This window comes from Aotus nancymaae, unplaced genomic scaffold, assembly GCF_030222135.1.
Source record: "Aotus nancymaae isolate 86718 unplaced genomic scaffold, 86718_ANA_hifiasm-v0.15.2.pri h1tg000006l, whole genome shotgun sequence".
NCBI classification, from domain to species: domain Eukaryota; kingdom Metazoa; phylum Chordata; class Mammalia; order Primates; family Aotidae; genus Aotus; species Aotus nancymaae.
This window is the reverse complement of record NW_026988417.1, coordinates 5,694,839-5,715,918: the sequence shown is the minus strand read 5'-3', so window position 1 is coordinate 5,715,918 and position 21,080 is coordinate 5,694,839. Positions and strand designations below refer to the sequence as shown.

At 52.0% G+C, this 21,080-nt stretch overlaps 1 protein-coding gene and 1 pseudogene across 2 annotated transcripts in view; both read left to right on the top strand.

The window, feature by feature from the left end:
- The window catches only part of SORCS2 (sortilin related VPS10 domain containing receptor 2), a 571,039-nt gene that overhangs the window by 165,728 nt on the left and 384,231 nt on the right, over positions 1-21,080 (top strand). The gene's annotated exons all lie outside the window — the stretch shown is intronic.
- Positions 19,353-19,471, top strand: LOC135271905 (5S ribosomal RNA; annotated as a pseudogene).

Here is a 21,080-nt window from a genome sequence, read left to right as displayed (position 1 = left end):
GAGGCGGGCGGATCACAAGGTCAGGAGTTCGAGACCATTCTGGCTGACATGGTGAAACTCCGTCTCTACTAAAAATGCAAAAAATTAGCCAGGCATGGTGGTGGGCACCTGTAATCCCAGCTACTCGGGAGGCTGAGGCGGGAGAATTGCTTGAACCCAGGAGGCGGAGGTTGCAGTGAGCCGAGATTGCACCACTGCACTCCAGCCCGAGCAACAGAGTGAGACTCTGTCTCAAAAAACATAAAAACAAACAAAAAAAAGAAAACAATTGAAGCTCAGAGAGGTTGGCGTTAGTTCCCAAAGTCACACTCCTGAGAGGCTGGCACTCTTGTTATGATGATGATAATTATGCCGTTTCACAGAGGAGGAGATTGGGACGTGAGACTATGGAGCCTGCCGGGCCCACGTGCCAGTGAGCTCCTGCCGCTGGGCGCATTCCCATCCCGGATGGTGACGTGCAGCCTCACTTTTGACTCTCGAAGTGTTGCGCCTTTGACCCGCCATGTATGACTCGTGTCCTCTAAGGGGCGTTGCTGTGTTAAGTCACAGATGTGGATCTCAGTCTGACCATCTGCTGAGTGTAGGGATCAGCTTGAAAGTCGTGAAATTAATTTTTCTAAATACGGCTTTTGGAATGTGTTGAGCTTTTCTTCATGAGCAGTTTTGGGGGAATGTCCCATGGGCAACAGGAAAAATGGCTTATTTTGCTTTAAGGTATAGGTTAGCATTAGGCTTTTATATTTTATGTTTATTTCCTTTAGGGACAGGGTTTCACTCTGTCACCCAGGCTGGAGTGCAGTGGTGCGATCACAGCTCACTGCAGTCTCAAACTCCTGGCCTCAAGTGGTCCTTCCACTCCAACATCCTGAATAGCTGGGACTACAGGTGCATACCACAACACCCAGCTAATCAAAACCTTTTTTGGCTGGGCATGGTGGCTGTAATCCCAGCACTTTGGGAGCCTGAGGTGGGCAGATCACAAGGTCAGGAGATTGAGACCATCCTGGCCAACATGGCGAAACCTGGTCTCTACTAAAAATTTAAAAGTAGTTGGGCATGGAGATGCATGCCTGTAATCCTGGCTACTTGGGAGGCTGAGGCAGGAGAATAGCTTGAACCTGGGGGGTGGAGGTTGCAGTGAGCCAAGATCGTGCCACTGCACTCCAGCCTGGGCAACAGAGCAAGACTGTCTCAAAACAAAACAAAACAAAAACCAGTCTCACTTTGTCACCCAGGCTGGTCTCAGACTCCTGGCCTTGAGCGATCCTCGCACCTGGGCCTCCCAAAGTGCTGGGATTAGAGGCATGAGCCACTGTCCTCAGCTGAGCAACTGTGTTTTTAATAATATTGTTTAGGTCTTTGGGGTCCTTGTCTATTTTCTCTTTTCTTCATTTGTCAAGACTTGAGAGCAGGGAGTTGAAGGGTTCCACTACAAATGCCCTTCTGTTTCTTCTTGCATCCCCACCAGTTTCTTTTAATGAATGTTGATGCTGTGTTAGCACGTAAAATGCATTTACCAAGTGCCCGCTGCGTGCCAGACATTGGGCTTGATGCTTACTTTATGGAAATACAAACAGTAGCTTCTCACTGCAGAACATTCTGGAAATGCACAGAAGTGTGTAACATAAAGCAGATGCCTTTTCCATCGTAATACCTTTGCCACGATCCTGCAAGGTAGATGTCGTCAACTCTGTAGGGTGGTATGTCTGAGACTGAGACATGTTGAGAGGCGCATGTGAGCTCCAGGACCTGCAGGCCGAACCTGGACTACAGCGCTGCTGGTTCAGCTCGCACAGGGCTTCAGACACTTGGGTTACTAGTCCCACAGACTTGGTGCTTAAACAGCAGAAACTGGTTGTTCCACAGTTCTGGAGGCTGGAAGTCCAAGATCGAGGGGTTGGCAGGGTGGGTTTCCCCTGAGGCCTCTCTCCTCGGCTTGCAGATGCCATCTTCTCACTGTGTCCTCACAGGGTCATCCCTCTGTGTGTATCTGTGTCCTGAAATGCTCTTCTTAGAGGGACCCCAGTCAGACTGGATCAAGGTTTGCCCTCGTGGCCTCACCTCTCCTCTGAAAAGGCAGCGTCTCCACACACAATCCCATGCCGAGGTACCAGGGATTAGGGTTCAATCTATAACATTTACCAAATTTTACAAAGTGGGAGCTTTTGCTTCACAGTCTGGGCTTTAGGATTTAAAGGCCCAGCCAGATCAGCGTCTTCTGCAGCCTCCATCAGCTGGGCTGAGTCCCAGACACCTCGCTTGTGATGTCTTCCTGTCCCTTGATGCGTTACCGTTGGTGACGTTGGGGCACTGGTTGAAGATGCAGGCTCCAGGGTCTGTCCTGTGACCTAGCAAGTGACCTCCAGCCAGGAACTCTGGGAGGCTCCATTGCTTCGTTGATGAAGTCCACAGAATTCCCACTCATGGGTGGTGATGGGGCCAACATGAGCCAATGCTTGGTGAGCACAGAACTGTGGGGATACACGGCAAGCACTCAGTCAGATGTCATGATTATTCATTACAACAGCACGCCCGGTCCCAGGGTAAGGATGAGGAATGGGGGAGTTGAAGCTCAGACTTGAGGTGTCCCGTTGCAGAGTCCCCTGTTGCAAACACACATGTGGGAACCTTGTTTACCCAACAACTGCTGGCACCCACAAATGCCCGGCTCTGCAACCCCGCTTTTGTTTTTGTTGTTGTGTGAGACAGGGTCTCACTCTTGGCCAGGCTGGAGTGCAGTGTTGGAATCTCAGTGAACTGCAACCTTCACCTCCTGGGCTCAAGTGATCCTCTGACCTCAGTCTCCAGAATAGCATGGACCACAGGTGCACATCACCCCACCCAGCTAATTTTTTTACTTTTTGTAGAGATAGAGTTTCACCATGTTGCTCGGGCTGGTCTTGAACTCCTGGTCTCAAGCAATCCTCCCACCTTAACCTCCCAAAGTGCTGAAATTACCAGCATGAACCACCAGGCCTAGCCCAAGTAATTCATTTTTTAGGAAAAGCCACTCAGGAAATGTGCTCAGGGGAGCTTCTGTTTGTTTGACTGACTTTGAGTAAGCAGGAGCCCTGGCAGCTCTAATAATCCCTGGGCCGACTTCCTTGCCTGCACCCCACATCCAGAGGCCCCGGAAGTGTCCAAGGATTCGCTCCCAAGATCCCAGCAGCTGGCAGCCAATGCATTCTGTCTTTGACCTTTGCTGGCTGCTGTTAGAGCATCATTCTGTGAGAATGAATCTATTTTTCTGCTGAATGTATTCCATTTGGTGGCTGTAGGCACTAATGTAGCTGGGATTAAAATCAGGTCAACAGGATTGAAAGTGAATAGCTCTTTAACCTGAAGAATACAGATGGGCCACTACAGGCAGCCCTTCTCTTCTCCAGAGGGTGTCCCCAAGCAAGTGACACTGCAGGAAGTGGCCCAGGGACAAGTGAGGAGGGCAGCCTGGGGCAGGGAGGGTCTGCTGTTGCCTGTCACTGGGAAAGGAACCAGTGGTACTAATAATCACAGCAGGTACAGAGGTCACAGTAGCTGTCATTCTGAGAGCTTGCCCAGTACTGGCCATTGCCCTAAAACAATCCCCTGCGTGATTTGAATGAATCCTTATAGTTTTATTGTTGCTCTTTATCTCCCCCCGAGGCACATAGTAATCTATTTCATGTTGCCGTCATTGATTGAATATTAAGCATCACTGATCTGCCTACCCTGTGCCCCACAGAATACCAGGCAGGTGTTTTTCTACATTAGCTTATACGGTCTTTGTAATCATATGTTATCGTCAAACAGGCATTCTTTCCATTTTGCAGATAAAGAAACTGAGACTCAGAGATGAGGTGACATACCCCAAACTTCACAGCAGGACGATGGCAGGGAAGGGGTCCCAACCTGCCTCACACGAACACTGCTGTTCGCCCTGGGAGGTCCTTTGCCACACCCCAGCAGGTCCTACCCCCCACAACGGGAGCGTGGGCGCCTGCAAGCCATTCCATCCTGGGACGGCTCTCTTGCCTAAGACTGTGCCTCCTGCTGCTGCCCCCTGAGTGCCAGCCCAGGCTCTGTGGGATCCTGCACTGTGCCTCTTCCCTAAATACCCTCCCAGTCCCCCCTTTTTTGTTGAGACAGGGTCTCACTCTGTCTCCCAGGCTGGAGTGCAGTGGTATGATTATGGCTTGCGTTGCTTCGACCTCCCAGGCTCAAGTGATCCTCCCACCTCAGCCTCCCAAGTAGCTGGGACCACAGGCACACACCACCACGCTCAACTAATTTTTAGAGATGGGGTTTCACCATGTTGCCAAGGCTGGTCTTGAACTCCTGAGTTCGAGTGATGCTTCTGCCTCCGCCTCCTAAAGAGCTGGGATTATAACCACCACACCCAGCCCGCCTGGTCCCTTCATCAGGCATCTTTTCACTCCCCTTTGGAGGTGGGAGCACAAGTCTTGGCCACACTGGTTTTGCCCCTGCCTCCTCCTCTGTGGCCCTTGCATCAGGCTTCTCCATCCCTTGCAATTCCTAGCTCCCTGGAGCTTCCGTGACAGCCACGCAGCTTTGAGGACCCTCTTCTGTTCCTTCCTCCTCGGTGTTTTTGTCAGGCTCTGCACGGCAGCCTCCTCCGCCGCTTCCTTGCCTTCCCCACATAGGTCCTGTCAGTAGCTTCATTATTTAGTGAACAAAATACATAATTTGGAGGTAACTTCATTATCCCTAATTGTGCCACATAGATGCCAAGTGGATTTTTCAGTGATGGCTGTGTATGAATCTCCTTGCAGAAATACTGTCAATGCAATGACTTTGAAAATGAGCCTTGTGTCTCCGACGCTGCTTCCCCCATTAATGTCACCCCTTGCCAGGAAGGAGAGGGGCAAGACAGCGAGATTTGATTCGATGTCAGCACACTCCTTGGAAAGGGAACGCCTACAGCTGTTGCCCAAATTAGCAGCTCCTCCTCGGGATCACAATTTGGCAGCCCCAGACTCGATGCAGCCGCCGGGAGAGAGAGGATCTGGGCTCCTCATGCTCGCCCGACCTGGGCTGGACACTATCATAGCAGCTATGGGCCCCCTGCCTCTGTTATCATAATCCCGGGGAGTCAGTGATTGTGAATAACATTATTTTATAAAGGGAAAAAACAGAAGCTGCTTGCCTGACTCATACACTCCAGGAGGAGACACGCCCACAGAGAGAGAAGGGGTGTAGGGGGCCGGGTGAGGACTGGGGGATCCCACTGCAGGCAGCTGTAAGGCTTTTATTAAACTGACCTTCTCACAGCGGCTACGAAGAAAAGAAACACAACCAGTGCAGGTGGAATGCTAATGCTGGGTGAGGATGAAGCAGCCGCCAGGCCCTCCAGATGCTCAGAGAAGCTTCTGAGTGTGGCCCGGGCAGGCGCAGGGTGCAGAGCACAGCGGGGAGCAAGCGAAGGAGGGGGGTCCTACCCCAGGAGCGGGGCATGCTCACTTCTCTTGGTTTCATGACAGTCCATTCTCATGTTCGAGAGGTGGAGTAAAGTGGTGGGGACAAAGGACAGCAAACTTGGAGCCAGGAGGCATGGCTTTGTCCTTGCCTCTGGGATGGGCTCTGTGATCTTGGTCCAGGGAGATAGAGCGTGGAAGGGCCGAGGGAACAGCCTGTGCAAAGGCAGGGGGCTATGATGGAACAAGATGACAAGATGGGGTTTGAGGTGGAACAAACCCGTATCCCAAATATCCGTACCTGCCAGTGAGCCTCTGAATGCCTAAGCCGGGTGACGTAAGGATGTCTGCTGTTTTCATAGACGAGCTGCAAGGCCTGCTAAGGAGTGGGCATCCCCACACGCTGGAATCCTTCCACGCTGTGTCCTACTTTACCCTCACACCTCTTCCTGGCAGATGATCTTACCTACCCTGTGGCGGGGGTCTCTGACCCTGATCTTGAGCCCTGGAAAAGTTGTGGCCGGCATTTTCTGCTGTATTTGTCTTTTCAAGATGAATCCATTGCTAGGCACTCGCTGAGCTGGTATTATGTGCTCAACACCCATCTGGCCACTGGGCCAGTGCCCAGGCTTCTGGATAAATGTGTTTATGCTGGAGGCCTAGAGCCCAGGAAGAGGCCCTGCCCCTGCAAAGCTGCGGTTCCAGGGGGATCCCGATCAGTGAGGCTGACTTTGCCTGTGGCAGGGTGTGGGCAGTGCTACCATGGCTACCATCACCATCATCATTCATGATGGTGATAGCACCCTCAGCATCATCATCACCACCACCATCACCACCTCCACCATCATTACCACCATCATCACCGCCATCACCATCTACACCATCATCATTACCATCCTCACTATCACCACCATCACCATCTACACCATCATTATCACGATGGCAATAGAACTGTCACCATCACCACCGCCACCACCATCACCACCATTACTACTATCATATACCACCATCACCATCATCAGCAGCATCACCATCACTGCCATTCTCATCATCATCACCATAACCATCATCACCATCATCAATATCACCACCAGTACTACCATCACACATCATCACCATCAGCATCAGCATCAGCATCAGCATCAGCATCAGCATCGGCATCACCATCGCCAACACCATCACCACCATTGCTACGATCATCATCACCACTACCACCATCATTACTACCATTACCATGATCATTATCATCTTCACCACCATCACTGCCATCATTACTACCATCACTATCAACATTATTACCACCACCACCACCATTACTACCATCAATCACCATCACTGTCACCATAACTACCATCAGCATGGTCCTCATTACCATTACCACCATTATTATTACCATTGTCGTACCACCCCCCCCACCATCACCATCATCATCATCATCATCATCTGTATAATTTGTGAAGCTATATGCCTAGGCTGGGGAGTAGAATCCAGGTCCAGCCCAGGTCCTGTTGGCAGTAGGTGCCCAGTCCACCCAGGATAGTCTGAAGTGAACTGAGTCCACTCTTGGGCAGCTTCCTTTCCAAGTGGAAAGGCTCCAACTTCTCTTTGGACAGGGAAATGCCCCTGTCTTTTTGGTGACATCGTGTTCTCGTTCCTCTCAATGTGATAGAAAGCAATGTGGCTGACATTTTCTCCCTGGGCTGGATCCAGAGTCCTTGCAAATCATGGCTTGTCAGCAAGGCTGCTGTGGGGTGGCAGTGGGTGGCCATGGGCTTCGGGGGCTTCGGTGGGGTATACTCCTGCAGGTGCTCTGTTTCTGGGTAGTCTCCTTCCTTGAGGCAGTGCACAGGGACTCAGCCCTGGGTCAGGAGGAGGTAAAGGGTCTTGGCAGTGGCATTCTCTTCCTTTGAGAATGGCTTTCATTCAGCTCTCTCCACAAAATGGAATGCAAGTCAGGGAGCGAGCTAACCTACCAGCTAGCATAAACTAGTAGGCTCCAGGAGCTGCTGTGAGGACTTCATGTCACCCTGGCAGTGACTGTCCAAGGCTATGGTGTTAGATCCATGTCACAGAAGAGAAAAATTTGGCTCCCAGAGCCCAGGAGCCTTGCCTGACGTCGCACAGTGCACAGATGATAGAGCCTGGGTTCAAAGCATTCGTCACGGGGGCACTTGAGCTCCTGCATGCGGCTCAAGGAGCTAGCCTACCTGGGTTCAGGACCCGGCTCCCCAGCATCCCAGCTGGGAGCTTCATCACCCTTTGTGTCTCCAGGATCTCATCTGTGGAGTGCAGGTAAGGCTGGCTCTGGCCTCGTAGAGTTGCTGTCAGACCCAAATGAGTGGATTCGTGTCCAGCGCTGAGCACTGTGGCCAGTCCATCACAAGGGTTCTTAGCATTAGCTGTGGTTCATATTGTTAGAGAGCTTAGTGGTCCAGGCAGTCGGGACTTTGCCAGCTGTGATGGTAGCTGTGAGAGGCCATGGAGGGGGGCAGATGGGACTGGCCCGGGCTGCAGCATGGAGGACGGGGAGGGAGAGGCGGCTGGAGTGCTGTCAGCAGAGCTGGAGGGCAGTGCAGGGTGTGTGGTGAGTCCGGGAGGGTGCAAGGTTTGGTGGTCACTTAGGCATGTAGGTGGGAGGGGAAGGGGTGTCTGACGAGGAGGACCCCTAGGATTTTGTTTGGGGCACCAGGAGGGTTGGGGTGCAGGCTGAGATGGGGAGCTGGGACAAAAGCCAGGTCAGGGGCGTCCACCAGAGCTGTCAAGAGTTCAGTTTTGTATGTAGGGGTTGTTGCTTTCAAATGTTTTTACATCCCAGAACAATTTTTCAAAAAAAAGGGATCTCAGACTGCCCCCTGATGTGTAAAACAGACACATGGGGCCCCTGCCATCAGCGTGGAATAAGAGACACTGCCCACCTGCCCACCCAACGGCCGCTGACACTCAGGGTTGGTGCGGGCCCTGGACACCCCGGCATGCAGGCTTTGTGCCTGCCGAACCTGGCACACCTGCAGTTCATGATCATGGCTTTGGCCAGGGCTGCGTGGATGATAACAACACGTGTGTCACTTCGCTGAGCTTCTTTGGGAGAGCGAGCCAGGCACCTTCTTTGCAAAGTGTCAGATAAATTCACAGCCACCACCGTCTGTCTCACTTGGCAGGGACCAGGGATGTCATTGCCAGGACTGGGCTGCCCCTTCCCCCCATGAAAATAAAACGGCACCCAGCAAATTGAGCCTGGGAAGACAGTCAGTGTGGGGTGTCCTTGCCCGGTGCAGCAAGCGGGGCCTCTGTCCCTTGTTTTTCTTTGTCACAGTGACATCCGTCAGCACAGGCACCTCAGTTCTGTGCCAGAGGCAAATGCAGGAGGAGTGACAGGGCGTGAGTGTGGGGGGGGCGGCACAGGCTCACCACACACCCCTGCCACCCTCCTCTTCCTCGGCATCCCCCATCATCTCGAAGGTGAGGAAGGAGAGGCTGGGATCCTCATTTTCTCCTTGTTCACTTCCTTCTTCCCCCTCTTCCCTCTCCTCCCTCCCCTCCTTCCCTTCTGTGTTCTCTCTCTCTCTCAATCCTGCCCCCATCCCCGTTTTAAAACCTGCATGGACAGCAGTGCCCTCTGCTCCCCGGCCTCACTGTGAGTGCGTGGCTGCTGTAGCTGCAGCAGGGTGGAGTTCCCTGCTTCCCGGCAGCCTGTGGGCCAATCCTGCACTCCTGGCTCAGCACAGGAGGTGTTTCCATCTCATTCACGGTGGGAGCCCCCTGCCATGCTCCTCCAGCCTTCCCTCCTCCCTCCCTTCCTCCAGCCTCGCCCTCTCCTCCATCCTCATCGGCCTTGCTAGTTTCTGTCTTTGCGCTGGCAGTTCCCTCTTTCTGGAACCTCCTCCTCCAGGCTCCCATGCGCCTGCTCCCAGGTGTCAGCTGTTTGTCACCTCCTCTGGGAGACCTTCCATGTCTCCTGCGCCTGGCACCTCCATGATGTTTGTCACCATCAGATGGCCTGTGTGCTCACCACATGTGTTTCTTGTCTACCCGCCACCTCCAACAGCTTCACAGGGCCAAGGACCTGCCCACTTCCTCCTCCAGTGTGTCCCTGGCACAAGGCTAGGTGCATGGTAGGTTCTCAGGAAGCCGCCGCTGAGTAAAGGTATTCCTTTGCTCCTTTATTCATTCGTTTATTCTCTCAGGGGTCCTCAGTGCCCACCCCTGAGAGTCCAGGTCCAAAGGACTTAAAGTCACAGGAGCCATCTTACTGGATGGATGTAGGTGTTGGAAATAGATGCTTGGTGCCACAAAGAAAAGTCAGCACTGAGGATCTTTCAGCAATGCAATTTTTACTTCTCAGACTGCAGGAAGGGTACTCTCACCGACAGTAGGTTAGTGCAGTGAGGTTCCCAAGCCGGCTGCCCCAGAGGAAGGCACCAAGCATTTTCCCAGCAGTGGTGGATGTCAGAATAGCCTCTGGGTGTCCTCAGAGTACAAGATCCCCAAAGGGGAGCCCTGTGATGTGGGCCCCAGCAATGACATTATCACCTTGGCTGCATTAACAGAAGTATAGGGTCTGTGGCAAGGGAGGCGGTGGTCTTGTACTTGGCAATGACTTGGCCACACTTGGGACACTGTTCAGGTGAGGTCACTCTACTTCACAAGCAGCAGCAGCAATCTTGTGTCCAGAGAATGGTGACCTGGCAAATTCACATCAAACAGAGCAGGGAAGCATAGGGTATCTGGATGCTCAGAGTCTGGGCTTGAGTTTGTGGGAAGTAGAAAAGTTCCTTTTTAAAGTTTCCTTTCTTGTTAAAGAATAACTGTGCTAGTAACTTTGTGAAGCTCTATCTATGCAGCTGTTAGATATGCCATGCTTACAGGCACGTAGTACCTTCTATGTCCTTGTACTTTAACCGAGATATCTGTGCTGGACGTGCTCACAGGCATGTCCCAGCTCTCCATGGCTTTTACCTGTTTAGAAAAGTTTTAAGTTGTTAGCCAATCGGGTTTTAGTTTAGACTGTGAGGTCTGGCTCCAGCCAATGGAGATCAGACACAGCAGCAAGGACAACCCCAAATGCGTAAGGATAAATTTGTGTGTTTTCCTTTGCTCATTGTACTCTCATGGCAAGATGGCTAGTGAGGGTACCCTTCCTGCAGCCCAGGAAGTAAAAATTGTGTTGCTGAAAGATCCTTTGTCTCAGTGCTGATTTTTCTTTGCGGCACCGAGCATCTGTTTCCAGCAAGTTTCTGCTCCACCCCTTGCTAGCTGTGTGACTGTGGGCAAGACATGTCACCTCTCTGAGTCTCCAGCTCCTCCTCTGTAAAGTGGGAATGTGAGCCTGTCTGTGCTGCAGGGTGCTTGGGAGCATTAAACAGATGACCTCATTCAAGGCGGTCCACACAGCAATGGCACCCAGGATGCAGGAGCGAGCTGCGGTTGCCAGGGTGCTGGCTCTCCTTGCTCGGGGCTGGACTGTTCAGGCTGAGCTCTGCCTTCGTGGAATCTGCCCCCGTGGGGAGGCCCCTGCCCGACCCGGCGCTTGTGTGGTCAGGAGCCCATGTTGGCTCTGACTCTCGCTAGGAAATTGCTTATTAGGGGTCTGTGAAAGCGTGCATTGAATCCACGCAGTTTATTTTTAAATAAATGTGGGGAAGTGAAAACCAAGAGACAACTTAAAAAGAATGTTCTCTGAGTCTAACGAAGACTTTGGCAGGGGCCCAAAACCTGACCCCAAATCCCAGCTCAGGAGCACAGGCGGTGACAGCTCCCAGGCCTCCTGCCACCCGGGCCAGTGCTGTGTGTCAACCCGGGGTTTCAGCGCTGCCCCTGAGTGCATGGGCTTCCCATGATCCTGAGTCCTCAGCACTGTGCTTCATGGAGACTCAGGGGATCGGAGCACTGCTTAAATGCCGTAAGCTCCTGTTTTTACAGAGGGCTTATGGCCCCCACTCCACCCACCCCTGTTCACATATGGTGGTGAGGGTGATGAATGTGCCGCAGTCCTGTTCCAAAGCCGAGAGACCGTGAAGAGTGGACACAGATGAAGGGGACCCGCCCTGGCCTGCTCCACAGTGAGCCAGACTCTCCAGGGAGGCTGGAGCTGATATCAGCAATCAACAGCAGAGAATTCCTAGGCAATTAAAAAAGCAGTGCGGCCGACAGCATGTGAAGTAATAGAGCCCAAGAGAAGGGCTGCCAAGTGGCATTGGTGAAAGTCTCTCAAGCCCACCCTCCCGTGGGCCTGGTCACCACCCAGGTGCACATCTCCCCCCTCACCTGTCTGAACCTGCCACCTCCCAGGAGTCCTGGCCTTCAGGGTCATGCCTGACAGTCCACTGGGTCCCCCCAGCAGCCAGCACACCCCGTCACCATGCTAGCTGCCAGGAACTGCAGGCCTAGCCACGCTGCCCTTTAGGGGCTGGTCCTGGTCACAACCCCAGGTGCAACTACTAGGAAGGCCTGCCCCATTAAGGACCACCTCCCTGGCTTATGGGAGGGGCCGAGACATGTTCCCTGAGTGGCTCAGTGCCTGGAGGCAGTTTGAAGTTTGAAACTGACCAGGAGTATCAAGAAAACACATGCGTAAGTGATGTGGCTTAGCTGTGGCCCTGCCCAAATCTCATCTTGAATAGGAACTCCCGCAATTCCCATGTGTCCTGGGAGAAACCGGGTGAGAGGTGATTGAATTATGGGGGCGGGACTTTCCTGCGCTGTTCTCGTGATAATGAAGGAGTCTCACGAGATCTGATGGTTTTAAAAACGGGAGTTTCCCCGCACAAGCTCTTCGCGTGTCTGCCATCACGTGACACTTGTCGTTCACCTTCTGCCACGATTGTGAGGCCTCCCCAGCCATGTGGAACTGTAAGTCTATTAAACCTCTTTCTTAGGCTGGGTGTGGTGGCTCTCGCCTATAATCCCAACACTTTGGGAGGCCGAGGCGGGTGGATCACCTGAGGTCAGGAGTTCAAGACCAACCTGGGCAATGTGGTGAAACCCCATCTTTACTAAAAAAACCCAAAAATTAGCCGGACGTGGTGGCATGCACCTGTAATCCCAGCTACTTGGGAGGCTGAGGGAGTTGAATCACTTGAACCCAGGAGGCAGAGGTTTAGTGATCTGAGATTATGCTGCTGCACTCCAGCCTCGGTGACAGAGTCAGATTCTGTCTCAAAACAAAACCCAAATACCTCTTTCTTTTATAAATTGCCCCATCTCAGGTATGTCTTTATCAGCAGCGTGAAAACGGATGAATACAATAAGTAGTGGCCACTGTAAGCTGGTCTCTCTCTTCGGTATATATCAACTCCCTGCAGCAGCCCCATTGCACGGATGAGGAAACTGAGGCACAGAGAGAGCCGTATGTGTTTGCTAAACCACACAGGCTTCAGAGGCTGGACTTGGGGGTGTGTCTACCCTGGAGATCCCGTTTGGAATTTCTGAGACACTTTGGTTTCGAGTGCTGGGACTGGGAAGCTGACGCGGCAGGTTTGCCGAGTGCCCTCCCAGTGCATTAGCCCTGCAGGTCCTGGCCAGTCCCTCCCCACACCTTGGTCGGCTTTGCAGGTGCTCCCTTCCCGTGGAGTGAGTGGATCCACCTGTGGCTCTCATCAGTATCCTCAGCCTGCAGCTGCCCTACCCCAATGCTCATATACATCAGCTCTCACAAGCTTCCCGAGCTTTTGCACACATGAGCTGCTCTAGTCCCCACTCCCCACCATGTTCCTGCCCCCTTCCCATCTGGAAGGCAGGAAATAGGAGCTGTGTGACCTTGGGTAAGTTACTCTCCCTCTCTAAGCCTCAGTTTCCCCCTCAATAAAATAGGGATAAGAAGCAACAGTCACGTGAGTGCTGGCATAATGCAGGGATGGCCTCAGTGCCCCCCAGCTTAGCTGTTGGCAGCTCTGCTCCTGGGTGGCATGTGTGCAGGGCATCCAGGTGGGGCCCTCTTTTTTGGTCAATCCCTGGGCTCTTCCTAGGGGAGACTGTGCCCAGAGACGGGCATAGCCTCCAGGCTGGGCAGGGCACTTGGGCTCCCTGACCTCCAGCCCAGGCTCTGCTCACAGCACCGAAAGGACTGGGAGTAGCTCAGGGCTTGCTTTCTGTTTGGTTGTTGGAGCCTGGGCAGAGGCAGAGGAGCGCCGGGCCCCGGGCTACCTGCTGTGAGCGTGCAGCTCGGCTCTGCAGAGGAGCGGGAGGAGGAGCAGGAGCAGGAGCAGGAGAATAGTTTGTATTCAGAGGACAGCCTGGTCCATCTGGGATCGTCATCATTATAGCTCTTCATAATTAGTTGCAGCAAAGCTGAGTAGAGAATTAACAACGCGATTAAGACTTTATTTAAAATTAAGGTCCTTGGCATCTCGGCTAATACTTTATTGAAAAACTACACATCAACATGATGGACGAGCTTCCAAAGAGAAACAACGTTGCCCATCATCCTCGTGGGGCTCCCCGCTGTGGGGCACGGCCCCTTCCTGCTGGCAGCGGGGTGCCATCCCAAGCTGGTGTCCCCACCAGGCTCCACGCCCTGACAACGCCCTCCTGTGCCTTGCTCCTGTGTGACATTTCTCTGGGTGGAGGGACTGGGCCCCCCTTATCCTCTCTGGCTGGTCCCTGCCTTTGCACACACGGGCCTGTGGCTTCTGTTCTCACCAGCTTTTGCTTTGCTCTTTTATCCCTGGCTGCCTGCCCAGCACATCCCTGACCCCACCCCATCCCCTGGGCAGCTGCTGCTGATTCTTGAAGACTCACCTGTGGGGTCCCCCTGTCTAGAAGCCTGCCCTGGAGCCCAGTCTAATGTGGGTCCCTGCTGGGCCCCGCAGCACGGGGTGTGAGCTTGCCTCTCTCCCCGGCTCTCAGGGCCCCTGGACAGCAGAGCTGAAGTCTCTTCAGTGCCATGTCAGGACCAGGTGTCTGTTGAGTAGAGGACATGCTTCATGTAGAGAGTTGGGGCATGGGATGTTTGTCCAGAGGTAGAAACGTGGGTGCGGGTGTCCCCTTTGATCCTCCTGCCACATTCCTGCGAAGGTCTGTGGGGGCCGTGCCCACACGCATACCTGTTGCAGGTCTGAGAGCATCGGGGCCCCTCCCATGGCCTCCTGTGCCCTGCGTGGTGGTGGATCAGCCTCTGCTTCCGACATGGAGCACATCTGAAGTGGCTCCGCCGGGCCCTTCATGAGAACCCGGCCACACTCCCCTGGTTTCCATGGTGATGTCAGTTTCCCATTCTGACTGCTCTTCAGAGGGATTATAAATTCATTATTTCGTACTTAGGCCTCACACTCCGCCTTGTGCTGCTTCCAGATTTTGTTGTGTTGGTCGGACACTTCATTTATTATCTGACACAGAAAAGAAATGAATGAGTCAGAGCCTAGGTGAGTTCTTTTCCTGGCTTGCTGTGCCCACAGAGGAGCCAGCACACTGTGACATGCTGGCATCGTGATCTGGAATTCCATGGTACACGTGGGTTCCGGAGCTGTAGGTTTTCATTACTTGTGGATGAACTGAGCTGCCACGTGGCCACCTACACGCCGACCCTGGGAGCCGTGCAGAGGCGGGTATGTGCCAAGAGCTGAGCTTTGGTGTCAGCTCGCTGTGGGTCCCTCAGTAACTGCACCCCCAGGCATCCGACGGAGGTGCTGTGTTGGACTTCACTTCTCCGAGCCTCGGTTTCTACCAGCTGTGATGGACGCCTGCATGCTGGTGGCCCCTAGAAGGGCTGTGTCGGCTCTGGCAGGAAGCTCGTGGAGCTGGCAGGGGAGTGAGGGAAGATGCTGGCAGCTGGGCAAAGCGGAGAGGAGAGGATGAGAGCGGAATGGGCGACTTGCGTGGACGGGGTGAACAAGGCGGGCTTGGCATGTTCAGTGTAGAAACAGGCAGGACATGGGTTCTTTCACTGTGGCCCTTGCTGGTATGGGTCAGTTGGCTTTGCATCGGGGCACCTCAGAAACCAGAAGGTGTGTGGAGGATGCCTGTGAATCTGGTGTCCGTAAGTTGGGTGTCTGTAAGTCAGTGTTTGAATGCAATAATAATGATTCAGTTTTCTTTAAAGCTAGGTTTATTGAGGTATAAATTACATGTAGTAAAATTCACGTTTGTTTTTTCTGAGAGTTTCACTCTTGTTGCCCAGGCTAGAGTGCAGTGGGGTGATCTCAGCTCACTGCAACTTCTGCCCAACCTAGGTTCAAGCGATTCTCCTGTCTCAGCCTTCTGAGTAGCTGGGATTACAGGCGCCCACCATTATGCCCAGCTAATTTTTTGCATTTTTAGGAGAGACGGGGTTTTACCATGTTGGCCAGACTGGTCTCGAACTCGTGACCTCAGGTAATCCACCCACCTGGGCCTCCCAAAGTGCTGGGATTGCAGGCCTGAGACACTGCACCTGACCTAAAATTCACTTTTTAAAGCATATTTCTCAATAAGTTTCAATAAATGTGTATACTCACGGAGGCAGCACCACCGTTGAGATAAAGAACATTTCCCTCACCCCCCAGAAGTTCCCCTGAGCCCGTGTGGTCAGCACCCCGATCCATCCCCAACCCCTGGAGCCCCTGGGTCTGTTTTCTGCCTGCCCAGAGTGCCACATAAATGGAATCACACAGCATCTGTGACCTTCGGGCCTGGCTGCTTTCACTCCCACAGTCCCGCTGCGATCCGCGGGTGTGGCGTGCCTGTTCATGACGTCAGGGTCTCCTTCCTCTCCGGTGCTGTATGGTTTTCCATCGTGTGAATGAGGCACAGTTTGCTGATCCTGTCACCAGCTGCCTGACACCGTGGTGGCTTCTGTTTTTTTTCTTTTTTTTCCCATTACGCATAAAGTGCTCTGTGCGTTTGTGTGCAGGTCTTGGTGTGGATGTATGCTTCATTGCTCTTAAATACGTAGCTGTGACATGGCTGGATATGATAAGCGTATGTTTAGCTTTGTAAGAAACTGCCAAATTGTTTCCAAAGAGGCTGTGTCCCTTTGCGTTCCCAACGCCAAGGTGCGAGAGTTGGCGTCGCTCCTCGTCCTCCTCGGCACCTTTGTCAGCTTTCACATTTGAGTCATTGCAGTAAGTGTGTGGTGATACTGCACTGTGACTTAATTTGCATGTCCCTCATAAGGAATGATATTGAGCGTCTTTTCCTGTGCTTATTCACCACCCATCTGTTTTATTTGGTAAAGCAAATATTCAAATTTGGGGGTCATTTTATAGTACGTTGTTTGTCTTTGTTGTATTGAATTGTGAGAACCATATATATATATATCTTTTTTTTGAGACATGGTCTTGCTCTGTCACCCAGGCTGGAGTGCAGACACAGTCTTGGCTCACTGCAACCTCCACCTTCCGTGTTCATTCCCCAGCCTCAGCCTCCCAAGTAGCTGGGATTACAGGCGTACACCACCACACCCAGCTAATTTTTGTATTTTTAGTAGAGATGGGGTTCTGCCATATTGGCCAGGCTGGTCTTGAACTCCTGACTTCAGGTGATCCGCCCTCAGCCTCCCAAAGTGCTGGGATGTTGGATATGAGCCAACGCCCCTGACCCCTTTATATATTCTGAATACAGATCCATTGCTGGATGTGTACTTTGTAAAAATTTTCTCCCAATCTGTGGCTTTTCCATTTCTTAGTGTCCCTAGAACCTGTTTTAAATGTTGATGAATTCCATTTATCTATAGATTATCTATAGATCAATTTATCTATAGATTCATATTTTTATGGTCCCTGCTTTTACGCCTTATCTAAGAATCTTTGACTAATCCAAAGACACAAAGATTTTTTCCCCCTTGTTTTCTCCTAGAGGTTTTATAGTTTCAGAGTCTACATTTAGGCCTAGGATCCAGTTCAAGTTGATTTTCGTCTGTGGTGCAAAGTTAGGATTGAGCTTTTTTTTTTTATTTTTATTTTTCAAAGGGACGTTCAGTTGGTCAGCGCCATTGGTGGGAACCACTATAATGACTAACTTTGAAGGAATGGAAAGAGATGGGGGAGAATTCCTTGGGAGAGGGACTGAGTGGGCCCAGCAAGGCCTGTGGTGGGGAAACGCTCCTCCCCTCCCTCCAGTGAGAGAGAGAGAAGGGCAGTGCAAAGCTGAGCTCGTACCGGCCACGGGTCTGAAAGTGGCACTCTCACTTCATGAGCAAGGTGGCTTTCTCCCATCGCGATGAAAGTCGGGCCACGCTGGCAGCAGTGACACCAGCACTGGGACGTCCCCCAGACATCGTCTGGGTGTTGCTTTCCCGGATGCGGTGGCTTGGCCTGCCCACCTCTCCTGAATTCACACCATCTGGCCAAATTCACCTTTGTCTGTGCCTCGGCCAGGCCCTGCCTCGCTCCTTCCCGAAGCCACCGTTGCTTTTTGGGAACCACCAAGAGCTGAGGTCCCCGATTGCTGAACAGCCCACACATTTGTAGGAACTAGTCAGAAGTGGCCCTTACAGTGTCTAGGTCACTTCCCTGATGGGCTCAGGCTTAGAGTCCCACAGCGTCACCTGGCCCCGCAGCAATCTGGTGCTCCTTCCAGCCTCTCTGCAGGGGTAGACCGTGGGTGAGGGGAGGCCTTTCTGCTGCAGATGGCCTCCTGAGGGGCGTGTGGTCTGCATGGGCTTGTGGGCGAGGCCTGGAGCTGGGATGAAGCTCACCTCTGCAGTGGGGACTTTGCTGTTGGGGTTGGGATTTTTTTCCAGTCAAATTGACATTTGTATGCTCAGAGGGCACTGTCTGAGCAAATCTGTTGATCACTGGGGTTCCTGGCATAGTGACGAGGGGGAGGAATGTGCAGGATAAATTGTGGTGATTCAAGGAGAAAAAGAGGCTTCGAGGCTGCCTTGTCTCACTCTGGCTTCCAGGACTTTCCCCTGCAACACCCTGTTTGGGGCGGTCCCAGGTTCTGCTTGTACCGTTCCGTCCCCATGAAGTGGAGCTACCTACCCCGATCAAAGGGAAAGTCCGCCTCCGACGGGACCTCTGTGTCCTTTCCTGTTCCCTTGAGTCAGGTGTGGGGATACAGAATCATTGAATAAGCGTGTTGGACATTTATGTCAATGTCTCATTCAGATGATAAATGGAAATTCTAGAATCATCAAGGCAGCTCCATGCGCCTCTGTCCCTGGGCATAGAAACGCTCATGCTATGTCCATGTTGGGCGAGAGATCTCAGTTCCCTGGGCCTTGCAGCATTGCAGGGCCGTCAGCAGGATACTGCAGTGGGATTTCTGAAGCAAGATCTGGTATGGCTGGAGCCAGCCAGTGAGAAGCCTTTGCTCACGCGTGTCCAGTCAGGGGAGCCATGCACATGTGCATGGGTGAGATGCCAAATTGTACTTCCTCGATTGCATGGAGGAACAGCTGAGTTCAGGCGCGGCTACCCAAAATCAGCCCAGCCGGAGCCAGCTTTGTGTCAGTGGTAGTAGCAGCTGAAAACAATTAAAAAAAAACCCAAAACAAAAATGCATGTGCAGTACTGTACTACACGCCCACCCGAAGCCTGCTGGACGTGGCTGAGGATTATTGGCTGCCGGCACTGTGTGTCCACAGAGGGGTGGACAAGGACAGATGTCCCGGGCTTGTATCGAGTGGACGCGGCTTCTCGTCTGTCTCATCCAAGTCCCTTTCCCTATCCTCCGCCACTTGTTATTCATGTACAGGTCACTTGCCTCTCTGGGCCTCAGCTGCAAATGAGGATAATAATACCTAATCAGAGGTGGTTATGGAGATTAAATGAGGTGAATGCATATAGCTTGGAGAGTTCTGGGTAAATGGTTGTGATGCAAACACACAAGCCAGGTGACTGAGGATCAGATGCAGGCAGGTCTGGAAGCAGTTCTTGGCACACGGTAGGCGTGCGGTTGGTGACAAAGCCTATCTGGGCAGGGCTCTGCATCTGTGTGCAATAGGAATAAACAGGATCTCTTCTGTAATCTAATTTCCCCTCAGGTTGTAAATGTAAAGTATGCTTATTATAGAAAAGCTGGGTCTACGGCCATACCACCCTGAAGCTTCCCGATCTCATATGAAACACGAAGCTCACCAGGGTCGGGCCTGGTTAGTACTTGGATGGGAGACTGCCTGGGAATACCGGGTGTTGTGGGCTTTTTTATATAAAAAAGAAAAAGAAAAGCTGGAAAGTATACAAAAGAGTAAAAAAAAAGTGGCTGGGCACGGTAGTTCACGCTTGTGATCCCAGCACTTTGGGAGCCCAAAACTGGCGGATCATTTGGGGTCAAGAATTGGAGACCAGCCTGACCAACATGGTGAAACCCCATCTCTACTAAAAATACAAAAATTAGCCAGGCATGGTGGTGAGTGCCTGTAATCCCAGCTACTCAGGAGGCTGAGGCAGGAGAATCGCTTGAACCCGGGAGGCGGAGGTTGCAGTGAGCTGAGATCACACCACTGCACGCCAGCCTGGGCGACAGAGCAAGACTCTGTCTCAAAAAAAAAAAGAAGAAAACAATTCACTAATATCCAGAGGTCATTATTTTCTCACTCAGGCATATTTGTTTCTGGTTCATTTTCCGCACGTGTCTATGTGTCTATATGCATGCCTTTGTGGGTTTATACATAGGTATGCCTACATAAAGTTTTTAAGACTTACAAAGAAAGGATCGCGACCAGCGGTCCAGTGGAGTTAAACAGGTATTTGCTGCTCATCTGGTGGGTACGGGCTCTGCAGCAGGTCTGGGGCTGTGAAAGCGGTTTGTGCCTGTGAAGACTTTATAGTCACATGGAGGAAACAGGCATCTAAGCACGTGCTTTCAGCATGCATGTGGAAGTACAGGGAGGACACGCTGTGTCTATAATTTCAAGTATTTGTTCATGTCACGTTGTGCCATGAGTATGTTCTCAGATCATTGCTTGTCTTGTTTCTTCCTGATTTGTGTTCGTTGATTGGATGAAATGGTTATGCTATGGTTTACGGAACCATTCCCCAACAGGGGTTGCTTCCGGCTTGTTGTAAACAAATGGTGCTGATGAGAACATCGATATGGCTTTGAATGTTGACAAGCAGATGTGTCCGCCCAGTCCCAGAACCGGGGCTGTGACCGTGGGGACAGATTGGACCTCCTGCCGAGGGTCTGATTCCGGTGGGAGGGAGAGCCATGTGAAGCCACGCGCCATGCTCCCGGCAGGCGCTCAACAGACATTTATCACTTCAGCTTCCCCTCTGAAAGCCCAGACCACATCCTGATGCATGTTTAAATAGTTCTGCCAAATTTGTTTCATCATTAACTTTCAATCACTGTTAATTTTAGACAGGGCTCTTAATTCAAGTTTTTTGTCTTTGTCAAGTTGATGGAGATGGCTCTGTTTTTAGCCCTGGTGTGATGGCAGCAGGGCTCTCCTTCACCCGGGATGGCAGAATGCCCTCTGCCACAGCTGGTAATGAAATGCCAGGCATGTGATTTAGCTCAATCAGCTCAGGAAGTTTACACGAGGAGCCTGATTTGACAGGCCTGTTTTATAGCAAGTCGCGCCAGTGAAGGGAGCCTTCTATTTGATATACTTAAGGCAGAATTCAGCCATATGTTTGGGTCCCAACAGAATCATTCCCGTCTTCGTCCTTCCATGGAAGATACATTGAGTTCACCCTGCGGAGATCTTTTAAATTAGATTTCAAAAATGAAGATCTTGTTTTTTTGTGTCCAGAAACTTAACCCTTCCATGATTTTCCTCTCTCCAGATAAGTCATAATATACCCC